Genomic DNA, 27,229 nt, shown 5'->3' with positions numbered 1-27,229 from the left:
TGGGAAAGAGTGAAGGTAAAGGACACTGCTTCACATGCTGCGTTTGAGGCAGCTTGAATGGCTGCCGTGATTGAGCTATGATAAATTACAGCTAGTCCCACTGTGGTAACAGTATCCAGTCTGCTGACCCTTTGCGATGCCAAATTATGATGTTGGCCCTACATTTTTTTAGCACACTCACTCTTGCGCACTGTGTCACGTGCCTTGCAAGAACCACTGTCATCTCACATACCCAAACATTACTCCCAGGGAATGGCCCTTAATATGAGGCCACATTGTAGGTAGGGGCCTTGCCAGAAGACAAGTCACATTTGGCCAGTCTAAACACCACACACCTTGAGCAGCAGCATTGAGCCTCATCTAAGCCTACATTGACAGGTTACATTGCACAGGCACCCATGACAGTATGTATCACTGCCTGCCAATGACGAGGAATACATTATTGACCACACATCATTGTGACCACAATACAAACATGGGTCCATGTACTGTCGTGTATGACCAATGTGGCAATCTCTGTATCAGCAAGGTACACCCAGCACGCCACATACCAGAACACACACATGTGATGGTTGAACAAGAGGTGCCAGGCACATATATGTATGGGGCACAAATTCCCTGCATCTGTCCACAACAACACATACTCTAACCCTGCAGGGCAAGAGGAGTAAACACACTCACAGAAGAATTACATTTTGAAGAATTAGTGTACAATGAAGCACACAGGAAACTGCCCACAACACCACACAAGTCCACAGACACTCAAAATAGATTCATGAATCATGAGCCTACCACTGCAACAAACATGAAGTGGTTGTGTCACAGCTGTCAGCGCTACATGTGTAGACAAGATTCCTACTTGCTGTGTAGAAAAGCATGGACCAACAACAACGTATGAGACAGTCAAGATCAGACCACTTACAATCTTAACTTGTTTGCATGTCTATCACATCAACTCTGCATCTAACTACAAAAGCTGCATTATGTGCATATCATCACTATTGTCAAATTTCCAATGTTGAGTGTGTACTGCAGAATACTTGGAAGACACGTGGGTCACCAGATAGGGGATACAACAACTGTGTCAGTAGGCTCCAATGCACAGGCAAATGTGTAAGCTAATCTTCCTGCACTGTTGGCAACGCCAGGGGTGGTGGTGGGATCTGTGTTCCACAATCACAGTACACATAGCTAGACATAACTGATGGGAAATTTGTACATTCGTTTAGGATGGAATACATGTGCATAACGTGATATGTATTGGACACATTTGGGACTCTAACAATGTCTCTGAATGATGAAATCATTCAGGGAGACCTACAAATAAGACATGTTGCCATCAGGGTGCAGGGAAGGGTAGAATCTGCTGAGTGTGAGCAGTCGTAGACATATACAAGAACCAAACGTGCATTAAGATATGACATATTAAAAACACACTGATGTCGCAAGCACAAATGTGACTGGGGGAATTGAAAATGTATAACCACGATTACCCCAGGAGAGGCCTGGGGGAGGGAACTAGAGGCAAGGGGTACTAGGAGCAGGCAGCCTCCAACATATAATGTTTAACACAAGTGGGCTGCTCCCAGAAAAAAGACCATGGTGCTACAGTGCAGGTATCTTTCCAAAAGTGAAAGACTGGTCTCACACACCACCTGGTGTCATGCTTCATCATTGACCAGTCAGGAATTGAAAATGTGTCACATGTGAGTTTGCTCACAGTGCAGGCCCGTGTCTCAACCCAATCAGGGACGTAAACATAATGACTCCATTCTACCACTGGCGTAACGAAAGCTGCGGGAGCCCCCCTGCAAGGTACACGGAGGGGCCCCCACTCTGGATTTAATCCAGAGCTCTAAGGCCCGACTACTGGGCGGAGGGGGCCCCCTGCATCTCGGGGGCCTCCCGCACTGCGGGGGCCTGTGTTACGCCCCTGCATTCTACTGGTGCACCCACATCTTGGACACTCAAAGTCAAATAGTCCTAGAATGCACTAAACTAGTCAGCACACAGAAAACTTCTCAAACAGGAACATCTGCAGGGACTATAGTCGTGGTAGGAAAGGGGGTTTGAAGACAGAGATTCATGCGTATATGACACACACCATGGGCTCAGGATATGTCACAGATTAACACACTGCCATGAGGTGATTTCACTACTGTGGAAGATCAGCTGTGTCAAGCTTGGTCTTGCTAGGGGTCTACCATGTTAGAATGAGACATGGATCCAACAATTAAAACACACAGAATATTTTGTTTCCAGCAGCCTGTATACATGTGTGTCCCCAAAGTCATCTGCATGTAGTCAAACTTCAGGTTTACCAAGTTGTACAGATGAGACGGATGACTTGTTTACTAGAGAGGTTATTAAAGATTGCCTTAGCCTTGATGGTGCATTAGCTATCTCATGGCTCCGATTTGTTAGGGATAACCTTCACAAGTTAGGCCTGGAACACTATTTTGATTGCCCAGCTAGCATCCATGAGAACGCGAGAAGAAATATAAAAGAGGCACATTCTGCTAGGGGAGCAAACATGTGCCGTTCTCAGCCGGATGTAGCAGGCCCTCTCTGCTCATTCCCTGCCAAACAGCAATTTTATTTAACGTTCTCTACAAATATTGAGACCCGTTTTTACTTAACAAGGTTCCGTTTATTGACCCTGCATTTTTTAGTGGCTTTTTTCCGAAGCAGGCTGGGTGGACGGACAATTTGGTGCCCTGTCCTTGTGACAATTTGGCAATCCAAAGCACATTGCACTTTACACTTTTTTGCACCCTTTACAAAGAGCCTAGGAGGAAATTTTTAGTTCTGATTCTAAAAATATTCAAGCCATGTTTTTATATTGACAGTTTTAATCATTTACGCTCTCTGGCAACCACCGATATATGTACTGGGGTTTCCAATGTTATCAAACTTGTAATTGCTATTAGAAAACGGTATTAGTAGTTGTATCTGATCTAGATGAATTAGAATTATTACTGTACCCCCCTAAGTGCCGTGTTTAGGACTGAACATTACGGATTTTATTCTTGTTATCATGTTTTTATTCGTTTTAACAATTGAACTGAATGAATTTTTTTCATGTTGTTTCTAAATAGATCATGGTAACTATATACTGTATTGCTGATTTTATGTACTTTTATGTTTTTTTCCTGAAAACCGAATAAAGTTATCTTGATTCTTGGCACTGGACTAGTCAGCACACAGAAAGCTTCTCAAACAGGAACATCTGCAGGGACTATAGTCTTGGTTGGAAAGGGGGTTTGAAGACAGAGATTCATGCTTACGTGACACACACCATGAGCTCATGATATGTCACAGATTAACACACTACCATGAGGTGATTTCATGACTGTGGAAGATCAGCTGTGTCAAGCTTCGTCTTGGTAGGGGTCTACCATGTCAGAATGAGACTCCGACATGGATCCAACCATTACAACACACAGAATACTTTGTTTCCAGTAGCCTGTGTACATGTGTGTGTCCAAAGTCATCTGCACGTACTCAAACTTCAGGTTTACCAAGTTGTACAGAGGAGACAGATGACTTGTTTATCATCAATGCGCTATTCTGAATGTCCATCGTAGACGATTAAACCTTGAAAAACTTGTACAATGGGTACAAATGTCAGCACGACCTATGTGCAAAAGTGTAAGTCAAAGATGAGAGGTAGTTAAAAGCATGTCACACTCATTGTACAAAATGTTGTGGATCATGACAACCTGCAATTGCAGACAATGATGACTCTGATACATACTGTAATAGTACACATATACCATGGACCACATGCAGTCCATCACATCACTATATCATTATTTCCACACAACAAGATTTCAACAGCAATTTCATCAGACTTATTAACAAAATTTGGTACACAAAAAGCAAATATACAAGAGAAAAATGTGCTTTATTCAGCATCTGTATCACAAATTTTAAAACATGAAAAACAATAAGGCCAATGGCCAGTTCACATTATATAGCCCTTTAGGGGGTAATCCATAAAAATGGTCCTCCCTCGCTTGCCTGCACTGCTACAACTAGGGGACATCTCCCCTTGGAGGGGCATCTTTAGCGGCATTCCAGGCACCGCAGGGACAGGACTAGGTTGTACCAGTTTGGATTGTGGGAGGGATGGGGGCTACTGGAGTATTGGGATCCACTGCAGTGGACAGGTCTGATTGAGGGGGTGGGGGCTCGACTGCAGTAGACAGGTCTGATTGAGTGGGTGGGGGCTCCACTGCAGTGGACAGGTCTGATTTAGGGGGTAGGGGCTCCACTGCAGTGGACAGGTCTGATTGAGTGGGTGGGGGCTCCACTGCAGTGGACAGGTCTGATTGAGTGTGTGGGGGCTCCACCGTAGTGGACAGGTCTGATTGAGGGGGTGGGGGCTCCACTACAGTGGACAGGTCTGATTGAGTGGGTGGGTGCTCCACTGCAGTGTCCGGAATAGACAGAAGGTGTGGCATTGTGGGAGGGGAAGTGCTTGTGGTTGGGGGGCCTCATCAGCTTGGGGATGGTGTAATGGTGTGTGGGTGAAACTAGGATGGGGTGTGATGTGTAAACTTTGGGAGGGGTGGCCTGGGCTTGTGAGGAAGTCGATTTTGTGGTGGAAGTGTGGGATGGTGGTGGGGTTTTTGATTTCTTCGTTCTAGGGGATGTACGGGTGGGGGGCTCAGTGTCCCTACTCTTAGGGGAGGGTGTGCGTGCAAGGATGGATCTCCTCCCCTGTGCGGGGAGATTTCCTCTTCCCCTTGCAAGTCTGATCTGATGTATCAGTGGGGAAGAGGCCAAGGTCACAGAGGAAGACCCTCTGGGAAGGGGGGGGGGGTTGCAGGAGAGTCAAGGGTAGGGGTTTTGGAGGGAGAGGTAGCTGAGGAATGCGTAGTTGTTGTGGATGGGTGTGTGTTTTTTGGCCCTTTCCCCTGTGTGTGTGATGTCAGTCCCCTGAGTGTGCGCGTGTGTTTTCTTGGACTTTGTTTGGGGTGGCTGTGTGCTGCTTGTGTCTGTTGGTGTGTGTGCATGTGCCTGTGTGAGTGTGCTTGGGTCAGGTAGGGTAGTGGGAACTGTGGATGGGGCAGAGGAAGGTGGGGTGAGGGACTGCTGTAGGAGGGACACTGCTGCTCTCAGTGAGGAGGCCATGGATTGATGTGTTTGCTGCAGGGCAGACATGTCTGATGACATTCCCTCCATGAATGACACCAATTGTGTCAAAAGACTGGTGTGTGCATGGAGGACACTCAGCATGGATGTCTGCCCCACATAGATCTGTTTTAGCAAATCCACAGACTCCACACTCAGGGCAGCAAGTGTGATAGATGCAGGGGGTGTGGTGCCTGACCCGAAGGAGACATGCTCCCTGACACGGGAGGGTCTACGGACACTTTGAATGGGAGCAGCTGTGAGAGTGGAGATGGTGGTGGTGGCGGGGGCAGACTCTGATGTTGTGGCCTCTGCTATTGTAACACCCACCACCACAAGGGAGTCATCACTGGAGCTTGATTGGTCCTCGGCAGATGTAGATGTTTCTGACCAGCCCTCAGTGTGGCTACTCTCACCCTGTGTGCCACTGGGTTCCTCCTCCTCCTCCAATGTGGCCCAGTCTGGCTAGCTGCTTCCTCTTGGTCCGTGGAACTGTCTCCTCCAGTAGCCGTAGATGATGCTGTGCACAGGGATGAGAAAGAGATTCACATTAGTCATCTGCATAGACTTGACACATGAGCTTCATCACAAAACATCACAGAGCAAGCCCTTGCATAATGTTCATGGCAAATTCTAGATTCATTAAACATATATGAACATGCCACCTGTCAGTCTGCCATTGAATAATGGTTCCCAAACACATGATGGCAATGGAACCACTAAATACATGTCCACTAATGCACTATTTTAGCTGTTGTCTGATCAGTAATGCTCCTGAGGGTCATGTGTCATTACAAACATGTCACATCTCCTGCAAGGGAGTCTGGAAGTGACAGAGCAAATGGGATGGACAAATTTATAAGTTTACATGATGAACATACTTCCGTCCCCAGTCATCATGGTGGGCACCTATGTCTTGAACGTCAGTGCTATAATAGTCTGCATACAGGACAACAGACAAGTACAAATACTGCTTCCTCACAAAATTCCATGTGGCATACCATTCCACTGGCCTGTCTGGCTAAACAGTCTGTACTGACTCTTGTTACAGGGCCAGTAAATCACAACTTCGAAGTCTGCACCGTGTCACAATCATGTATTCACTGTCGAAGCAACATCTGCAGTGGTCAAGTATACATGTCCCCTACATGCTACACACAATTTAACAACTTTGACAAGCTCACGTTGTCTTACTTAGACATTGGAGTATATGAATTGACAAATCTGTCTAAGTGAACTTTTTCAGAGCTCTCTAGAAAGTAATGCAGCATACACATATATGTTGAATCCACCATTATACAGAGTCAATGGATGACACACACTTGTTTTGTCCTGTGTATCTGGGCCACATTCCATACATTAGATGTCGGTCCATATTTCCTATATTTGCCACCTGTGTTTTTAAAAAAGTTGTGCCCGTACACACTGTCACAGAGTCTGACACATGAATTTCAAATTTACAGTGGTGAAAGTGTTGGCTGACACACATAAATCTGATGTGACACTGTCTCAGATGGCCTGAGTTGGCATACCTGCCCTTGGTCCATGTGATACAGGTGATTGCACAGAGCACCGTGCAGGGGACAACACATTTTGAACACTTATCCATTTAATTTGTCTGAGGCATCAACATTGGTCTCCCCTGCAGAACAGGTGTGTAGACCTGTTTTTTTTTTTTAAACCTGTGTGCACCTAGATCACCATTTTGAACATATATGTCCCACACAGAGTACAGGTCATATTTCAGTCAATGTGCTGACACATGTCAGACAATTATATCACTCCTGATGGTCAACTCAATGCACCTGTTTTATATGGTGCTGATCACATTAACCTTGGACAACAGCAAATACACAGGACCTAAGTATCACATGTCACAGACGGAAAGGGACACACCTGGGCATCAGATGATAATGGGGCATATTTAAATTTTGCCACAGAAGTGGGGTCTCAGCAGACATACGACCTGTGAGAGGGTTACCAGGCTGAGGGAGTGCAACATACATGTCAAACATAGTTCAGCAACATGGCATATACTCACCTCCTCCTTGCTGGTGTCTGGCCTTCAACTGCCCATCCAGGTCAGGGAAGACCACCGTCAGTATCCGGCACATGTGGGGGGCAGGGTCCGTCGTCCACCTTTTTTTCGAGGAGGTGACAGCTTCAGCTGGACTCTTGTAATCCTCCTTGTCCAGCCACGGAGGTCCTGCCACCTCTTCTGGCAGGGGCGGATGCGGTGTTTGAAGACCCCCACAGATCTTACAGCCCGGAAGATGGTCTGCCAAATTTCCTTTTTGTGATAGGCGTCGCCCTGTAAGGATGACATGGTGACACACCATTACTACACATGCTACATGTTTGTTCATCACACACTTGGACATATACGTCATGGTCAGAATGGCAGATAATGTCTGAAGGTAAGCCAAGTTTCCTCATGGGCAGTTGTCCTGTGTGCTAGTCTCCCTTAATAACATGAGAACAGTGCAGAGAAATAAATCCCACCAAAAACACTTCTACATCACTGTACCTGCCCAGAACATGATTTTACACACTGTAAGACTTACATTAACTATGTGTGCATGCTTGCTCATGGGGATCACAATGCAAGTAGTGCCTGCCTTAAAACATGGACAATTGAAAAGGCATTGTAAACAACACTCACCTGCTCCCCTGGTTTTCCATACATCTTGTTGTACTGTGGAAAGAGGCTGTCCAGCAGGGCCCGGTTCTCCTCCTCTATGAAAGCTGGTGCCCTCTCCACACTACGTGCCATTGTAGACCCCAGAGGATGCAGAGACAGCAGCAGTGGTAGCTAGAACTCTTGTCAAGTAGCATGTAGTGCAGGCTACTGAAGTCTCTTCGGAACAGACAGACTTATATCTGTGCAGCAGAGGCGGGTTCTGTTCCATGCGTCCAAAGCGATAGGTCCGAGACGTTCGCATTATCCCAATTTGGCCAATCCATAACATTGCACGCATTTGACACACCTACCGCATCGTTCAAATATTCTGCTTCATAACACTATTGAGTTTGTTACATTGTTGTCCTAAGCTAACAGAATCTGTTTGCATGCGATTCATACATGAAACGCGCGTCTGTCACCATGACGACCAACAGCCAATGTGTGCGCCAGACTCGGTTCGAATGCAGAGAACGCGTCCTCTGAATACTCACCTGCGTCTGTCACCCTGATGACCAACAGCCACTGTGTGCATAGCTGCTGATGTTTCACATTGCTCTGTATGTAGTTTTCATATTTTCTATGTAATTATGAGTGACATTTCAACTAATATGAGTGACACTTTCTCCCCATGAAAATCAAGCAATGAAGATGTTTAAAACATGTAAATATCATGAACTACACCCATTTGAGCATGGAGAAAATTAGAAGATCTTAAAATTGCTACAAAGGACCAGAGGTGGAAGGGCTCGACCTGGAGACGTACTGTGTGACTGCAGTGCTCAGTAACTGACGGTAGGCAGGTACTCATTCACTTTTGTGTCTTGGCTGCTTCTTTAATACGTTAATTGACCATTCATTGGTTGAATCAGACTTTGATACATTTAGGATGGTCCTAGGAGAAAAGCTACAGAAAAGTGAACAGAACAAGGTTCTGTTGCCATTCTTCAATATAAATCAGATTTGGGGATAGAGTTACTCGTGACACTAAACATGCAGACAGTGGGGATTCACTTTGCTGCAGGAACCTACAGAATGTATCTAATGATGCAGAAAGACATTTGGGTTCAACTATGCGAAACGCCTGACCCAAGCAGGAGGCACGTGAGTTACAAAAGTTAAAGTATCTTCCTGCATACGCCACAGAAAGTGTGAATGTCACTGACGCTACACCTGTGGAACAGTGCCAGTTGCTGAAAAGCAACATAAACAGCAGGCAAGGCATCACATCACCATGCGGATTATCGGGAGGGTGCTGCCGGGGATGATATGTGACAAAACTGTCACTAGTACGGAGGCATCGTTGCACCTCGGGTGACTTTGGCACCTACCGAGGCTACTGTGGCAGGTTGAAGGAACGCCAGTGGGTGGGCCGGGTGGCTGAAGAACTGTGTAGGATGTGGTGCTTCCCAGCCCCACTGCTGCTTCCGCACTGAGAGTCCAGGTGTTTTTGTCAAACGCAGTAGGCCCAGCTGGGTTGGGTCAGTCGCGCCGTAGTGTTCATTATCGCAGCACCGCAAGTTCATGAGTCATTAGGCAGCAGCCACTAATCTGATTTTAACTGCCAACCTCTTGTGCCACGGGAGGCAGTCTAGACTACGTAACAACCCACTTGACCTATGAATGTGAGTCTAACTCAACTCACACTTTCTCATCAATGTCTCTGTAGTAGCCATTGGCAGGCACAACTTGACCTTCCTGAAAAGTCTGCCGCACGGTGACTGAACCAGTGCTACGTTGTCGCATTAATCATCTCAGGAAGTCTGCACAGCAGTGCGCACCACACCCTGCCTGTACCACCCAAATTTGGTGTAATTATGATTAGCAGCCAGTGCTTGGGCCGCAGAGCTTTGGCACAGGCTAATATGCGTGTCTTCGCATTTCAGTGCAGTGATGCGGCCTACCACACTGAAATGCATTAGTCTAACGCCTGATGCGTGGTACTTGGCAGGGCTGTGTGTGCGTCATGCTTGGTTCTGATGCGGCACACACGTGTACACAATATTCACCCACATCGTTCACCATTACAGTCAACAGCCAAAGGATGCAAACCACACATTTTGGGTGAGAATCAGGTGCCCTACCCTAATCAACCAGCATGTCAGACAGTATAGCAGATCTTTATGTTCTGCTGCATTACATGTGTGGGTACAGTGATTCACATGTCATATTGGACATATAGCTCACACTCCCATGATGAGCCAACCTTGATGTGCACCAAATACATTTTTTGTGAGGAACCTCACAACTGTGAGTGCCACTTCACAGATCAGCCTCCTAGGCTTGGACACAGTCCCAGGGGATCATTGTGTTAACATAGCTTACATCCACACATAATCACTGCTTTATTGGACTGTGTGTTAGAAAGTGCATTGTGTGAAGTTATTTTGAGTGAATCCATAGTATCTGAGTCTTGTACAATGCAGACACTCCATTGTTGATGTTGTTAATGATATTTACTTGAGACATCAACTTGTATTTTGCATGTGAGTTGCTGTTGTGTCTTTGTGTCACAGACATACATGTATGCCTGTCAAAAGAAGATGTGCTACACATCATGAATGTTTTCTGTCTGTGATAGTACATGAATGTCAGACATTACATCATGACGGTGTCCACACTATGACAGTGGTGTGCATGGTGACACACTGTCTTTATCTAGTGTTCCACCTAGGTGGCATGACATGATCCCTGCCTGTGTACCTTTCCACCATGTGATAGTTGTTACAAACATCTATCTTTGATACTTTATCAGGTGTGAGTCTTGCTTTGATGTAGTATATGAGTTTTTGCATGTTCCTTACCAAATTGGAAAGTGTATGAATAATAATTTCATTTGTTACCTATGTTACGCAGGAGACCAGCTGTCCACAGACCCTTCCCCGACCTACAGACCGTGGTAGAACATGACAGCATCAGACGTTACTGCTTCACCAGACCACTCATTGAGGAGTTGACGGATCAGTTGGCCCCACATTTGCTACCTGGACGCCCATATACATTTGCGCTGACCCTCAAGGTGAAGGTGTTGGCAGCCCTACATTTCTTCGCCACGGGAACCTTCCAGTATACTGTGGCTGCTGCTGGTGGGATGTCACAGACAATGTTAAGCCGTGTGCTTCGTGATTTTTGGAGGCAATGTTACATTCCCTGAACATGTACATCAAGTTCCCGACACCAGGACAGTTTGCCAACATCAAGAGTGACTTTTATGCTTTGGGCAGAATGCCACATGTCATTGGCTCCATTGATGGTACACATGTGGCTTTGGTCCCACCACTAGCCAATGAACAAACATACAGGAATCGTAAGCCTTACCACTTCATAAATGCACTGGTGGTATGTCTGCCTGACAACACAATCTCACCTTGTTGACAATCCTCTCCCACATCTTGGTTCTCTGGGACAGGGGGGTGTGTTGGACCGATGTGCCAAATAATTGTGGCTCTACTCTGAGAATTTTATCTACCATGACTTCCAAATCACTGTCTGTGAGCTTTGGAGTCTTCTTTGGGGGCATGGTGATGGGTGGTGATGCAGATGGATGTGTGGGTGAGTGTAAAGGGGAGGGTGAGTGAGTATGAGTAAAGGTGTGTGTTTGTGAGTGTGATATTTGACAGGTGCTAGTAGTGTACAGGTTGTGTGGGGGGTGAGTTGTGAGTGTATGTATCAGTGCAGTGTGTTGGTGGTATCTACTGGCAGATCTGTTTAAATTGCAAAGGATCATGGTAAGGAGTTTGGCCCTTTATATAGGTGGAGTTGTGGGTGTGACTTCATTTTTTGTTTTGCCTTTGACAATGCTTGTTTGGACTTTTTCTGTCTGTTTCCAGTGTATTTTGTTGAGCATGACAGAAACGTTCAGTTGACCGCAACGGATGCCTTTTCATGTATGAGCGGGGTAGTCTGAGCCTGTCCCATCCACGGTAAGCTATGTTGCAGTGTTCGTGTACAAGTCGGTAGCGTCGGGCTCTTTTCCGGACATTTTGATCGGACGGATTGATTCCTTTCCATGTCGGTTGTCCGTATTATGCTCTGTGTGTGTCGTTTGTATTTGACATCATACTACGTTGGTCGGGCAGCGCATGTACATTTCGGTCAGAAGCCATTCCCGATCCGTGTCGGTCGGAAGGGTTTCCGAATGAGATTGGAATCGGGCCCATAGTGTTGGGGGTCCCACAGGACAAAGTACAATCGCATTGACAAGGGTTTCCATTGCAGCGGGTGCTGCTGGCTGCAGCACCCGCCGCAATGGAAAAAAGGGATGTGCAGCACATCCCTGTACTACATGACAGGCGCCAAGCAGTGCCTGACCTTTGGCACAGGGATCTATTGGGGCACCATAGGTGTCCCCCCACACCCACCATTAAGGGCCCGGGATGAAGGGGGGCCCGCTACAGCCCCAATGTCCATCTCCGCTAGCCTTTCCATGGTGGGTGAACCGCCATGGAAAGGCTGGCGGGGAGGGACCATCCTAATCCCTACGGCGGTGCCTGGTAGGCACCGCCATCATTTGTTGGGATAGGAAGGCCTCCGATGCACCAGCAGGCTCAAGGAGCCCATCGGATGAGTGGCGGTCAGAGTTTCTGACCGCCATGGACCTGCCCGTCATTTTGTAATTTGGCAGGCAGAAAAGGGCTTACGATGGCGGTGAGACCGCCACTGACAGGCTGTCAGTGGCGGTCACCCCGTGATCATAATGAGGGCATAAGAGAGGAAATGAAAATTTGAGTAGAGAAATATGAGGCAGAAATGCAAGAACACAAAAGGAGAACATTTTCACAAGATGAAACGTTACACACAAGACAGGATTTTAACATTCAGCTAAAGGTTTGAAGCTTTACTACACAATTATACCCAAAACAAACCAATTCCCACAGCAGGAGAAGTCACAAGTGAATTGGGTGTGGAATGGAGTGAGGGGGAAGATTCAAGCACCTCCAAACCCCTACAGAGGATTACTTTTTTAGAGGAAATGAGATTGATGCACTTGGATCAAACAATGTCAAAAGGAAGAAGAAGGGAAAGATGCAGAGGTAGAGACCGTGGGAGAGGGGATTCAAAATCCACAAGAGAACCTGAAAAATGAGAAGGTCTAGAAGAAAGACAACAATACCCTCTTCCCAATCTCAACAAGAAGAAACAATAAAGGAAAAAACGAATTTCATAATCAATCTTTTGAGTTACGAATGAACTAAGGAAGAACAGACACTGTTAAATAAAGGTCTCTCCTTTTGCCCAGAGCACCACTTCAATTACACAGACAGGAAAATTGACATCTATAAATATGTGCACAAATTCAAACTAGCTAAAATACATGCATCCAAACCTACAAAACCAGTCCCCCAAGAGCAAAGTAAAGAACAAAGATTAGATTTTACAATAGTACAGATTCCAGACATCAAAAACATGTTTGATCTTATGCAGAATCTCAAAGAACAGGACATGACCGGAATGGAGATTCTACATGGACTATCCATTGAGACAGACAAACATCTACATAGCAAACGTAAAGGTAAAACCAAATACTGTCCATCCCTATCTCCAGGATATAAATTCGATCATTTTTCAGATGCTGTTACAGCAGATTTAGAAAACATTACAAAGATAAGACATCTAAACAAAGTGGAAACTTTGATAATAAAAGAATGAACTGCGCTGAGAAATATAATGGACAATGACCACCTAGTGATCAAACCGGCGGACAAATGGGTAAATATTGTGCTACATAAGAAAGCTGATTACATGAAGGAGGCCCACAGACAATTAAGTGATCAAACCAACAATAAAAACTTGACTCCAATCCTATGTGATCGAATGATGTTGAACCTCAACAAAAAACTCAAGGAATGGCATGACTTGATTTTAATACATGATAATGAATACTATTGCATGCTAAATGACCAACCCACAATTGAAACAATACACTTTTTTCTGAAAATGCACAAAACTCTATGTGATCCCCCAGGTAGACCAATTTTATCATCGTGTGATTCTCTTTAAAAAAGTATCAGTCTATGTGGATCAATACCTGGCACAGATTGTCTACACCTTCAGCTCTTATATAAGAGACACAGGAGATTCCTTACCCATATTGGCCCATACTAATTGGGATGAAAATTATGTACTGGTGACCATAGACGCGGTGTCTTTGTATACCTCCATGAAATAGGTCCTCAGGATTGTGCCTACTTTCTTAAAGAAATGTTGAAGAGCTTAAACACTCAAATATGTTGTTGACCATGATTGAAATGTGCTTGACCAACAATATTTTCCTTTTCAACCACAAGCTCTACCATCAGCAATGCCGAACTGCCAAGGGCATATCATTTTCACCGAACTATGCAGATATTGTAATGGGATGGTAGGAAAAAGAACATGGCTGGGGACCAGGCAACCAACAAGAAATTGAAAAAATAATTCTATGGGTCAGGTACATTTATGATTCGTTTTTCATTTGGAATGGTAATGATGATTTCATGACATTTTTCAACAAGTTGAATGGAAACAATCTAGGGCTAACATTCACCTGTACCACAAGTAACTGAAGGATTTATTTCCTAGATATCCAAGTCTCTATAGAAGAGGGCCAATTCACTCAACACTATATACTAAATAAACATCTACTAATAGCATTCCACGTGGAACATGTTTCCACCCGAAATCACTCATTCAAAGTATCCCTTATGGAGAACTAATCAGAACTCGAAGACATTGTTCGAATGACACAGATGCAGAAGAAAAATTCTCTGACACAATAAAGAGATTGAGACACAGAGGCTGGCGGGGAGGGACCATCCTAATCCCTACGGCGGTGCCTGGTAGGCACCGCCATCATTTGTTGGGATAGGAAGGCCTCCGATGCACCAGCGGGCTCAAGGAGCCCATCGGATGAGTGGCGGTCAGAGTTTCTGACCGCCACGGACCTGCCCTCCATTGTAATTTGGCAGGCAGAAAAGGGCTTACGATGGCGGTGAGACCGCCACTGACAGGCTGTCGGTGGCGGTCACCCCGTGATCATAATGAGGGCCTAAGAGAGGAAATGAAAATTCGAGTAGAGAAATATGAGGCAGAAATGCAAGAACACAAAAGGAGAACATTTTCACAAGATGAAGGACCCGATTCACAGAACTAACTTAAGACAAAATCCTAAACTTACTACCATTTTGGTATTCACAGAAGGCACTTACTCATTTTGGTATTCACAGAAGGCACTTACTCATTTCGGTATTCACAGAAGTTAGGAGTCCTAACTTTAGGACTCCTAAATGCCTTCTGTGAATACCGAAACTTTTAAAATTAGGATTTTTCTCAGTTTAGTAGTAGTATAGTTAGGACTCCTAACTTTAGGACTCCTAAATGCCTTCTTTGAATACCGAAAGCCTTAAAATAAGAATGTTTCTCTATTTAGTAGTAGTAAAGTTAGGACTCCTAACTTTAGGACTCCTAAATGGCTTCTGTGAATACCGAAAGCCTTAAAATTAGGATTTTTCTCAGTTTAGTAGTAGTAAAGTTAGGAGTCCTAACTTTAGGACTCCTAAACTGAGAAAAATCCTAATTGTAATACTTTCGGTATTCACAGAAGGCATTTAGGAGTCCTAAAGTTAGGACTCCTAACTTCTGTGAATACCGAAGTGAGTAAGTGTCTTCTGTGAATACCAAAATGAGTAAGTGCCTTCTGTGAATACGAAAATGGTAGTAAGTTTAGGATTTTGTCTTAAGTTAGTTCTGTGAATCGGGCCCTTGATGTTACACACAAGACAGGATTTTAACATTCAGCTAAAGGTTTGAAGCTTTAAAACACAATTATACCCAAAACAAACCAATTCCCACAGCAGGAGAAGTCACAAGTGAATTGGGTGTGGAATGGAGTGAGGGGGAAGATTCAAGCACCTCCAAACCCCTACAGAGGATTACTTTTTTAGAGGAAATGAGATTGATGCACTTGGATCAAACAATGACAAAAGGAAGAAGAAGGGAAAGAGGCAGAGGTAGAGACCGTGGGAGAGGGGATTCAAAATCCACAAGAGAACCTGAAAAATGAGAAGGTCTAGAAGAAAGACAACAATACCCTCGTCCCAATCTCAACAAGAAGAGACAATAAAGGAAAAAACGAATTTCATAATCAATCTTTTGAGTTACGAATTAACTAAGGAAGAACAGACACTGTTAAATAAAGGTCTCTCCTTTTTCCCAGAGCACCACTTCAATTACACAGACAGGAAAATTGACATCCATAAATATGTGCACAAATTCAAACTAGCTAAAATACATGCATCGAAACCTACAAAACCAGTCCCCCAAGACCAAAGTAAAGAACAAAGATTAGATGTTACAATAGTACAGATTCCAGACATCAAAAACACGTTTGATCTTATGCAGAATCTCAAAGAAGAGGACATGACCGGAATGGAGATTCTACATGGACTATCCATTGAGACGGACAAACATCTACATAGCAAACGTAAAGGTAAAACCAAATACTGTCCATCCCTATCTCCAGGATATAAATTCGATCATTTTTCAGACGCTGTTACAGCAGATTTAGAAAAAATGACAAAGATAAGACATCTAAACAAAGTGGAAACTTTGATATTAAAAGAATGAACTGCGCTGAGAAATATAATGGAAAATGACCACCTAGTGATCAAACCGGCGGACAAATGGGTAAATATTGTGCTACATAAGAAAGCTGATTACATGAAGGAGGCCCACAGACAATTAAGTGATCAAACCAACTATAAAAACTTGACTCCAATCCTATGTAATCGAATGATGTTGGACCTCAACAAAAAACTCAAGGAGTGGAATGACTTGATTTTAATACATGATAATGAATACTATTGCATGCTAAATGACCAACCCACAATTGAAACAATACACTTTTTTCTGAAAACGCACAAAACTCTGTGTGATCCCCCAGGTAGACCAATTTTATCATTGTGTGATTCTCTTTAAAAAAGTATCAGTCTATGTGGATCAATACCTGGCACAGATTGTCTACACCTTCAGCTCTTATATAAGAGACACAGGAGATTCCTTACCCATATTGGCCCATACTAATTGGGATGAAAATTATGTACTGGTGACCATAGACGCGGTGTCTTTGTATACCTCCATGAAATAGGTCCTCAGGCTTGTGCCTACTTTCTTAAAGAAATGTTGAAGAACTAAAACACTCAAATATGTTATTGACCATGATTGAAATGTGCTTGACCAACAATATTTTCCTTTTCAACCACAATCTCTATCATTAGCAATGCCGAACAACCATGGGCATATCATTTTCACCGAACTATGCAGATATTGTAATGGGATGGTAGGAAAAAGAACATGGCTGGGGACCAGGCAACCAACAAGAAATTGAAAAAATAATTCTATGGGTCAGGTACATTTATGATTCGTTTTTCATTTGGAATGGTAATGATGATTGCCTAGATATACAAGTCTCTATAGAAGAGGGCCAATTCACTCAACACTATATACTAAATAAACATCTACTAATAGCATTCCACGTGGAACATGTTTCCACCCGAAATCACTCATTCAAAGTATCCCTTATGGAGAACTAATCAGAACTCGAAGACATTGTTTGAATGACACAGATGCAGAAGAAACATTCTCTGACACAATAAAGAGATTGAGACACAGAGGGTATAGAAAACAAGAGCTACAAAAAAGCTTCAATAAAGTCAGAAGTAAGTCTTGTGCAGACACATTAATACCTCAAGGAGCAAAAACAAATATCATTGGCGAAAAAGGATCAAGAAGTACCAAGACTACCATCGATATACAGTATGGAGAGCAAAGAATCACAAGCATTACCAGAAATATTGTCATCTCATATCCAAGGATCCAGACATTGGTACTCGCTTAGGACAGGCCCTCAAGTAACCTACAGAAAAGCCTGATCATTAAAAGACCAATTGGGAAGGAATCATTTCCAGGACAACCGAACAAGGAGCTGGTTAGAAGAAAGAGAAAGTGGCTTTTCAAAATGTAACAGCTGTACAGCATGAAAAATAGGTATGAAAATGCAGACCATTAAAGACAAGGAAGGTAAAAAGATCAAGATTGGACACAGGAATACATGCAACACTAAGTATGTGGTGTATATAACTGAGTGTGCTTGTGGGCTCCGTTACATAGGAAGTACTACATGTATGCACAAAAAAGAATACTAGAGCACATTAAGAGCAGCAAAACATCGGGATCCAAACTATGCAACAGCAAAATATCTAGCACAATGTCAGAATGATAAATGGAAGTCAATGTGATATTTTGGATTGGGCATGATTCCTCCAAATGAACATGGTGGAAACTGGACCCAGTTGGAATCAAAATATATTTTCAAACTTAAAAACAAGGGCCTGATTATGAGTTTGGCAATAAGGGAACCGCTGTCAAAACGGCATCGGAAACCCCGCCGCCTAGTTGGTGGTTTGCCCGCAGTATTACGATGTTGGCGCTTTGCAGAATAAATCCAGTATTTTTTGTAAAGCGCAAACAGCTACCCAAAGGTATCCCGGTGCTGGGGACCGTCGGGAAGATTAAGCTAGCTATTGCCCAGAGTCACATGGTGCTGGGCTAACCTGCCGCTGGTGCCGTGGATCGAACCGTGTGCCACAGTTTCCATCGTCAGTCGATCTGGCCGCGGCGCCACACCTCTCTGCGGCGCCACACCTCTGAATGAAAGACCGCTGGAGCATATCCGCCGCCAGACATTCACCGACCAACTCGATGGCGGTGGGGGAAAGCAGCTGTCAGAGAAAGTACAGACAAGTTCACCGCCGTCGGAATTATGAGTTGGCTTTCCGTCGAGCTGACTGTGGCAGGAAGATCGCCTACTTCGAGTCAGCGGAATCGAAGGAATTGGGCTGCATACTCACTCATTCCCTTTTCTTTCCTTCAGTCTCTCATCTGGATCCCTTCCTCCAGGGCCCCCTTTCACAGCAGCATCTTGCTCTGAAGAAAACGGCCCTGTTTGCACCGAAATGCAGGTAAGGTTGTTTTGAACTATTTCCCCATTGACTGGACTGGGCCCATATGGTCCGGACTCCAGAAGTGGGAAAGTACTGGTAGTAGGTATTTTTTTCATGTGTAATGCATATGTGTATATTTATCACTTGTGCAGTCAAAATGTACACACCTTCATCAACACATATGAATAAATATTCTACACCGCCAGAAACACCGCTGCTGTCCCACAGCTGACATAGTAATATGGCGAGCCGGAGACCGCCGCTGCGGCCCTCTTCTTATGACTGTCACCACAGCGATATGACGATAAGACTGCCAAACTTGTAATCAGGCCCTAAGACTCCTAATGGTCCTAACAATGACGAAGAACTTTATGTACATTTATGACATAATATTATTATTCACTGCATCTATGACTGTGTAGAAAGTAGGAACCAAATGAAAAACAATGTTGATACAAAGTGAGATTGAACTTGAATGCTAAAGAGAAACATGATATGTGTGAATACCAACTGATAATAATGAAAAAATAAAGAGATACTAGACCATTATGAAATAAGTGACCAATTATATGGGAATGAGATCGGCTTATGACTAATGTAGCTATGTCATGTATGTACTATACTATGCCATTATCAAAAGCTTTAAATACCAAGGTCACATGCTATAAATATAGATCCTGAGTACTAAACATGAAATGGTGGTAACTTTCAATGAGTACTCCTGAATTATGCACTAATTATAATACTATATCCTTTGTGAGCAGTTGAAGGTCCATTTGTTATTGTTTTTAACTATTTGTATAAAGCAACTACAATTCCCACAATGCCTCCTAAATGGCTGCAGTGGGACCAGTACATAGTACTTTGTGAAGAAAGACTCACCTACAGTGAGAAAGATGCTGAGAGGTTGAAACGGGTTGGTGGAGCAATTGTGTATCTGAAAAAAAACCTTTGAATTGGAGTTCACGGAGTGCAACATATGTTTGTGGCTAATATGCTTTTTATAGTAGTAAATTTAAAGAATTAAACAAAAAATAATATAATGTAAAACGTATTTGTAATACTTTTTTTTACACTATGTGCATATATATACATATATAAACATACACACATATATGCATGTGTGCTTATTTAAGTATATATCTAGATCAAGTATTAAATATTAGTGAGATTTATTTAATTAACATCATATTAATGGTATTTATTAAAATATTTCAGATTTACTGCTTTAAAACATATTATCTACTGGCGGACGCCAGTAAATAGTTATAGTTAGGACCTATTTTCCATAGGAAATCCGCAACATTCTTTTCCCAATAAGTCTGGCGCCAATTGACGAATCATCGCGAAATTTTTCAAACTTTTGGCCAGCTGCGCTCTGCTCCTACCCTGAGTTTCGCGGTGATTCGTCAAGCGGGGGCTGAGAAAAAAGGGGGTCCCAAAACACGTTTTCCCCATGCAATTTCCCATAGGACCTGTTGTCGCAGCTACAGCCCGAACTGCTTAACGGAATTACACCAAATTTGGCAAAGAGGTTGTCCTCTGTTCAGACTCGTGCCTTTTGCTTAAATGGTGTAAATCCGTTCAGTAGTTCCTGAGAAAATTAGAGTTAAAAGTTAGTGATATCTATGGCCGAGGAGGATCCGAGGACCCTCCTCGCTCCCAGCGCGAACCCTGCCGTGCACAAGCTGAATGCTAATTGGCTGTCAACACTCCAGATCAGGAAGTGCTGGCAGCCATCTTGTGCCTCGGTAGAACCGAGGCACAAGAAGCCCCAAAAAAAACATCGCAAAACGCGAAAAGGGGGCAGGGTAGAAACACCCTGACCCCCTAGGCCTGCTCAGGGGGTCCCACAAGGACACCCAAGGCCCAAAAAAAAATCACGGGATGCGTGTAGGGTCCACGCATCCCGCTGAGGAAAAAAAAAACGAAGCGCAGACTCCCGCGCTTCGTTTACAATTAACCCCTGAATTTTTCATAGTTATGGGGGGCCCAGAAGGGCCCCCCAGCCCCGGGGACCGCCACCCCCGGGGCTTATCTTAATGCATGCGGGGGACTCATGTCGTGGCCCTGGGGACCGCCACCCCCCAGGGCCGGCTCCTGCAGTGTCCCGGGGTGCCCACCCCCGGGACACTGCTGTTTGCACCAGATACCTCCAGTAAGCGTCACGGAGCTGCGTTGCAGAGTGTTGTAAAAAGGGGCATGGCCTCTGAACACCTCTCTGCAATGCAGCCCCCTGGCACATACTGGAGGTACCTGGTGGGCTAGTTGGCCCCCAGGGGACCTCAGGATAGAAGAGGAAGAGGAATTAATTCCCCAACTTAAAACGCGCCACAGAGCGTGTTTGCACACATATCACCTCAGGCCCCGCCCTCTTCCTTCACCATTGTACAAATATTCCTCTAAAATCAGCCAAACTACGAATTCCGATTTACTCACCTGTAATCAGGAGAGAACCCAGTGCTGCATCTTTTTGCCCAGCACTGAACATGAAAGGTAATTCTAAGCGTATTTACCAGTAACTTGTATTTCCTTCAATAGGAATCCATTGTGTGGTTTTCAGCAGAACATTTTCTAAGTGGCCATCTTTTAAACGTACAAATATTCCTCTAAAATCAGCCGAACTACGAATTCCGATTTACTCACCTGTTATCAGGAGAGAACCCAGTGCTGCATCTTTTAGCCCAGCACTGACCCTGAAAAGTAAATCTAAGCGTATTTACCAGTAACTTGTATTTCCATCCATAGGGATCCATTGTGTGGTTTTCAGCAGAAAACTTTCTGTGTATTTTCACAAACTAAAAATATTCCTCTAAAATCAGCCGAACTACGAATTCCGATTAACTCACCTGTTATCAGGAGAGAACCCAGGGCTGCATCTTTTAGCCCAGCACTGGCTTTGAAAAGTAATTCTAAGCGTACTTACCAGTAACTTGTATTTCCTTCCATAGGAATCCTTTGTGTGGTTTTCAGCATAAAACTTTCTAAGTGTCTATTTTCACAAACTAAAAATATTCCTCTAAAATCAGCCGAACTACAAGTTCCGATTTACTCACCTGTTATCAGGAGAGAACCCAGGGCTGCATCTTTTAGCCCAGCACTGACTCTGAAAAGTAATTCTAAGCGTATTTACCAGTAACTTGTATTTCCGTCCATAGGAATCCATTGTGTGGTTTTCACCAGAAAATTTTCTAAGTGTCCATTTTTGAAATGTACAAATATTCCTCTAAAATCAGCCAAACTACGAATTCCGATTTACTCACCTGTAATCAGGAGAGAACCCAGTGCTGCATCTTTTTGCCCAGCACTGAACATGAAAGGTAATTCTAAGCGTATTTACCAGTAACTTGTATTTCCTTCCATAGGAATCCATTGTGTGGTTTTCAGCAGAAAAGATTTTAAGTATATATTTTCACAAACTAAAAATATTCCTCTAAAATCAGCCGAACTACGAATTCTGGTTTACTCACCTGTTATCAGGAGAGAGCCCAGGGCTGCATCTTTTAGCCCAGCACTGACTCTGAAAAGTAATTCTAAGCGTACTTACCAGTAACTTGTATTTCCTTCCATAGGAATCCATTGTGTGGTTTTCAGCAGAAAAGTTTCTAAGTGTCTATTTTCACAAACAAAAAATATTCCTAAAAAATCGTCTGTATGACAAACACATTCTTTCAACTGTTTACAGGAGGTTGGCCAGTGCTGGATCCAGGATCCACCACTGAGTAAGAAAAGGTTACGATAACACTACTTACCTGCTAAGTGAATTTTCTGCCATAGGATAACATTGGTGATTCTATGTGAAAACATTTCTAAGTGTCAACTTTTAAAATACAATAATATTCCTTATTAATAATTACTGTAACCAAAACGCTTTTACTTAACTGTTTACAGGAGATGTCCAAGGACTGAATCTAGGATCCAGTCCTGTGGTTAGAAAAGTAATCCATAAAGTAACTAATTGCTTTTAACTAGAAATTCACATTGAGCTCAATGTTGCTTTGTGTTTGAAATAGGGTTGGCCATTGCAACAACTGTAACTACTATACTTAAAAGTTTGTTGCCTATTTGCCAAGTATTTAAACTAAAGTAATTCATTCTGAGAAAGTACATTTTGTATTTTAATGTATAATGTAATTATAATGTAATAAAAAAGAAATATCTAAAAATAAATAGTTTGAAAAATGTAGTAAATCAGTATCAAAAAAATCTGTATAACAATTAATACATTAAAAACTGTCATTTACAAAACCTTTGAAATTCACTGAAAAAAACATAGGTTTCAGGCCTGATATAGTTAGGAATTAGCATTTAAAAAACCTTTGAAATTCACTGAAAAAACCATAGGTTTCAGGCCTGATGTAGTTAGGAATTAGCATTTAAAAAACCTTTGAAATTCACTGAAAAAACCAAAGGTTTCAGGGGCGTTATAGTTAGGAATTGACATTTAAAAAACCTTAGAAATTCACTGAAAAAAACGTAGGTTTCAGGGGCGTTATAGTTAGCTGGACATTTCCCTCGTACAAAACCCTAGAAATTCCCCTGTTATAGTTAGTTCAGCTAACTATAACTCGCGCCCCCGCAATGCACTGCTGATGACCTCACATATTACATTAACATAACATAACATAACATAACATATTACATCACTCATGACATGGTCAGTGACATCACTGATGACATCACTGATGACATCTGAAATGACATCACTGATGACATGACTGATGACATCATCCAGTGAGTGTGTGTTTCTGTAAATTTTAAATATGTTTAATATATATATAGGGAAAAACCTATGGAAGAATGAGTGGGTGTATAAGTGTGTGAATGGATGATTTAGTAGGTGCGTGACTGACTCTATAAGTGAGTCATTAAATGTATCTTACTGCAGACTAGTGACTAAACTGTGTGAATGTCTGTATCTGTCTGTCTGTTGGTGTATTAGCGGCTGCATGATTTTGTGAATAGCTATATGAGTGTCTCTATGGGTTATTGATTGGTTGTCTGAGTATCTGTATGGGTGCCTGAGTGTTTGTGTGGGTGGGGTGGGTGGGACTCTGTGCATACATGTGTAAGTGGGTAATTCTATGGGTGCATGGTTTTAAGAGTGTATCTGTGATTAACTGTATGGTTGGGTGAGTGTATATATGGGTGTGTTAGTGATTGAATGTATATCTCAGTGGTACATGTGTGAGTAACTACATATGTGAAAGGCAGTATATATGTGTGTAAGAGTATATAAGTGGGTATATGTGAGAGTGTGTGATTGTGAGAGTGGCTGTATGGATGAGTGTGTGCTTGTATCAGTGATTGTATAAGAGCGTAAGAATGTGGTACTATTATTATGAGTAAGTGAACTTGTGTGTGTATAACTGCATAGGTGAGTAAATGGGAGTGTGATTAATTATGTGCATGACTGACTAGGTGTGAGAGTACCTCTATGGATGATTGGTAGTGTGTGAGTCTCTATGTAGGTGTATAAATGCATATGATAGTCCTGTACTGAGTGACTGTAAGTACAGGTGAGTGAGTGGATGTGTGTGTAGATCTAAGAGTCAATGAGTGGGTATGTAGTTATTGGTATTGGAGTATCTATGGTTTTGAGAATGAACGTCTGAAATTTTGATTGAGTATATCAAAGGGTGTGAGAAGATGCACTCATTTATTACATGGATGACGTCATCAGTGATGTCATCAGTGATGTCACTGACCATGTCATGAGTGATGTAATATGTGACATCATCAGCAGTGCATTGCGGGGGCGCGAGTTATAGTTAGCTGAACTAACTATAAAGGGGGAATTTCTAGGGTTTTGTACGAGGGAAATGTCCAGCTAACTATAACGCACCTGAAACCTATGGTTTTTTCAGTGAATATATATATAGATATATAGATATATAGATATATATTAAGAAATTATATTTTTTAATGTTATTTTTGGGACATTTTAGTACTTACCATTATAAGGATCAGAAATTGATATTTTTGTAAAAGATATTTTTGACACAATATTTTTGTCACAAGATAGTGTTGATTCCGATATTATGTCAGTGATCTCTGTAGTCCACTAGGGACAGCTGATGTACAGGCCTTGGGTAATTTTGTACCATATGCTAGGAACTAATAGGTAAGTTAAATAAACCAATTTGAAAAATGCAAATTTGACCATGTTTAAAGTTGGAGCACAGGCAATTTACCACTGGTTAGCAGGGGTAAAGAACACAGAGTTCTAAAGTCAGCAAAAATATAAGGTCCAGCAAAAGGCAACAAATATGGAGTGACCACATAGAAAAGGAGGATTTCCTACATCAGTCTATCCAGATATTTCCTATGATACCTCAAGAAACTAATGGGAACTCAAAAAAATGCTTGTACTCCATGACACTTACATTTTTCAATCACACCTTTTACAACCAGTCAAATTAAAAAGACAATGAGCCAATCGTTTCCATGTACAATCAGGTATTCAATCTGTCCAAACTCATCTCCGGGAGAAACAATTATATACCAATAGGCTTTTTTGCTGTATACTTTCATTGTTTTAAGTTTGTATATGCTTGAGGTTTGTTTACATGAATTTTGATCATCTGTTTCTTTGTGGGAATCAAACCTCTTATTCCGGTGCAACAATGGGGCACCCAATACAGAATATGGTTTGATGGTGTCCCAACAATGCGATTGGTTGTACAGTGTGGGCAGAAGGAAGAGGATGGACATGAGTGCAGAGGGGAGCACTTAGTGAGTGGTAAATTGGAATGCAAACAAATCTATATCATTTGGTTTGCTTTATATGTTTGGATTGCATTTCATTTTGCCTCTTCAATTAGATAAATCATGGTAGTTCATATTGTTAGCCTTAAAATCAGTGGTTTAAATTATAGACATGAGCATACTGCCATTTCTGAATGATTAACAAAAACACAATCTTGCACTACATCTTCTTCAAGAAACTCATTTAGTCCAAGGAGAAAAAAGTGTTCTTACTGTGCCACTGGATTCAAGCTAGCCTGGCTGAAGAAGGGTGACATACCCTGAAACTGGTCTCAGGATGCTTGTTTCCGATCCAGGGAGGACCTGGCCTGGCAGTTCGGTCTGGACTGTTCCCATGGGGCACAGGGTCAAGACTGATTTGCATATGGCTGGGTCCAAACTGGGGTGGTGTAATGGGCAAAAGAACGATGGATTTAAATTTAACCCAGATCTTTTGACTGGGGGAGAATGTTTGCATTGTCAGCATTCCGTCCATCATTTGTTTGCTGTAACACTTTCCATGGTTAGAACATGCTGTTTTTTCTTCATCCTTAACTGCTATTCATGGATTTTCCCTTTCATTAATAAAATTACAATTTAATTGTCTTATGAAAATGCCAGATAGATACTCAAAGCAGATGGGTAATAGTTTCATTAAAATGGCTTTCAAACAAATAAACATTGTATTATGCCATGAGTCCACATTTGACAATCTCTTGTCCTTGTCTGATCTAGGCCGCAAATTAGCTCAGCTACCTGGCTGGGTATGTGGGTAATATCAATTCTTGATTCTTTCATTCCCAACTGTGTACAAGTTAAGAATGAGGCCAAGAAAGCCCTTTCCACCGAAATTGCAGCTCTAGGTCATATTGATCCTTTGCGTATGGATCGCTCCCATGAAGGAAATTCTTGTGTTTCTCCAGTAGATTCAAATCTGCCTTGCATAATGGTTTTTTTTGTCTTCTCAATATTAGCATAGACCAAAGTCTGCTATGATTTAGCACCATTTTAGTTTGTTTGTTAGTACCATTGCAATTTGAAATGTCAAAAACTCAACTCTTCTCCATGATCAGATGGAGGCTACAGAATACTTTGATGCTGGAGCAGTCATTAGTTCTTAACAATGAAACATAAAAATGTGGAATACTTTTCAATAAATAATGCTACAGTTGATCAATCTATGGTATGGGAAGCATTTAAGGCAACAAAGCGTTCACTTATCATTTCTCAATAGTATATTTCTACAGTAGAGACCCATAGACGTTCCATCATCCTCTACTTTAGCCAAATTAGAATCTATTAAGATAGTCTTAAGAGTGAATTTTATGATGAAGATATGGCCTTAGTAAAGGAACAATCATTCGAGATACAGGTCTATAAAGAAGGAGAGAAGATGAGGAACATGTTGGCATGGTCGGCCAGAGAGAGAGCTATTAAAAATGTAATAACAGACACCCGCTCAGAGGCGCGCTGCACAATGGGCCCCCGCGGCAGGAAGGGGGCTCCATCATTCCCACAGACACCTGTGGAGCTGACTGCCTTAGGGGCCTCAGTGACTAAGGATTGTAAATCTCCCAGGAGGATGGATCTCGAGCAGGGCAGAGGAACAGATACTCTCCGCATTTACCAACGACAACGCTGCAACGGCAGCCGGCTGGTGGAAAACCCGACAAGCCGCGTGCAC

Source organism: Triturus cristatus, chromosome 1_2 (assembly GCF_964204655.1).
Source record: "Triturus cristatus chromosome 1_2, aTriCri1.1, whole genome shotgun sequence".
Lineage (NCBI taxonomy): Eukaryota > Metazoa > Chordata > Amphibia > Caudata > Salamandridae > Triturus > Triturus cristatus.
The sequence above is the reverse complement of the archived record's forward strand: the minus strand, read 5'-3'. Positions refer to the sequence as shown.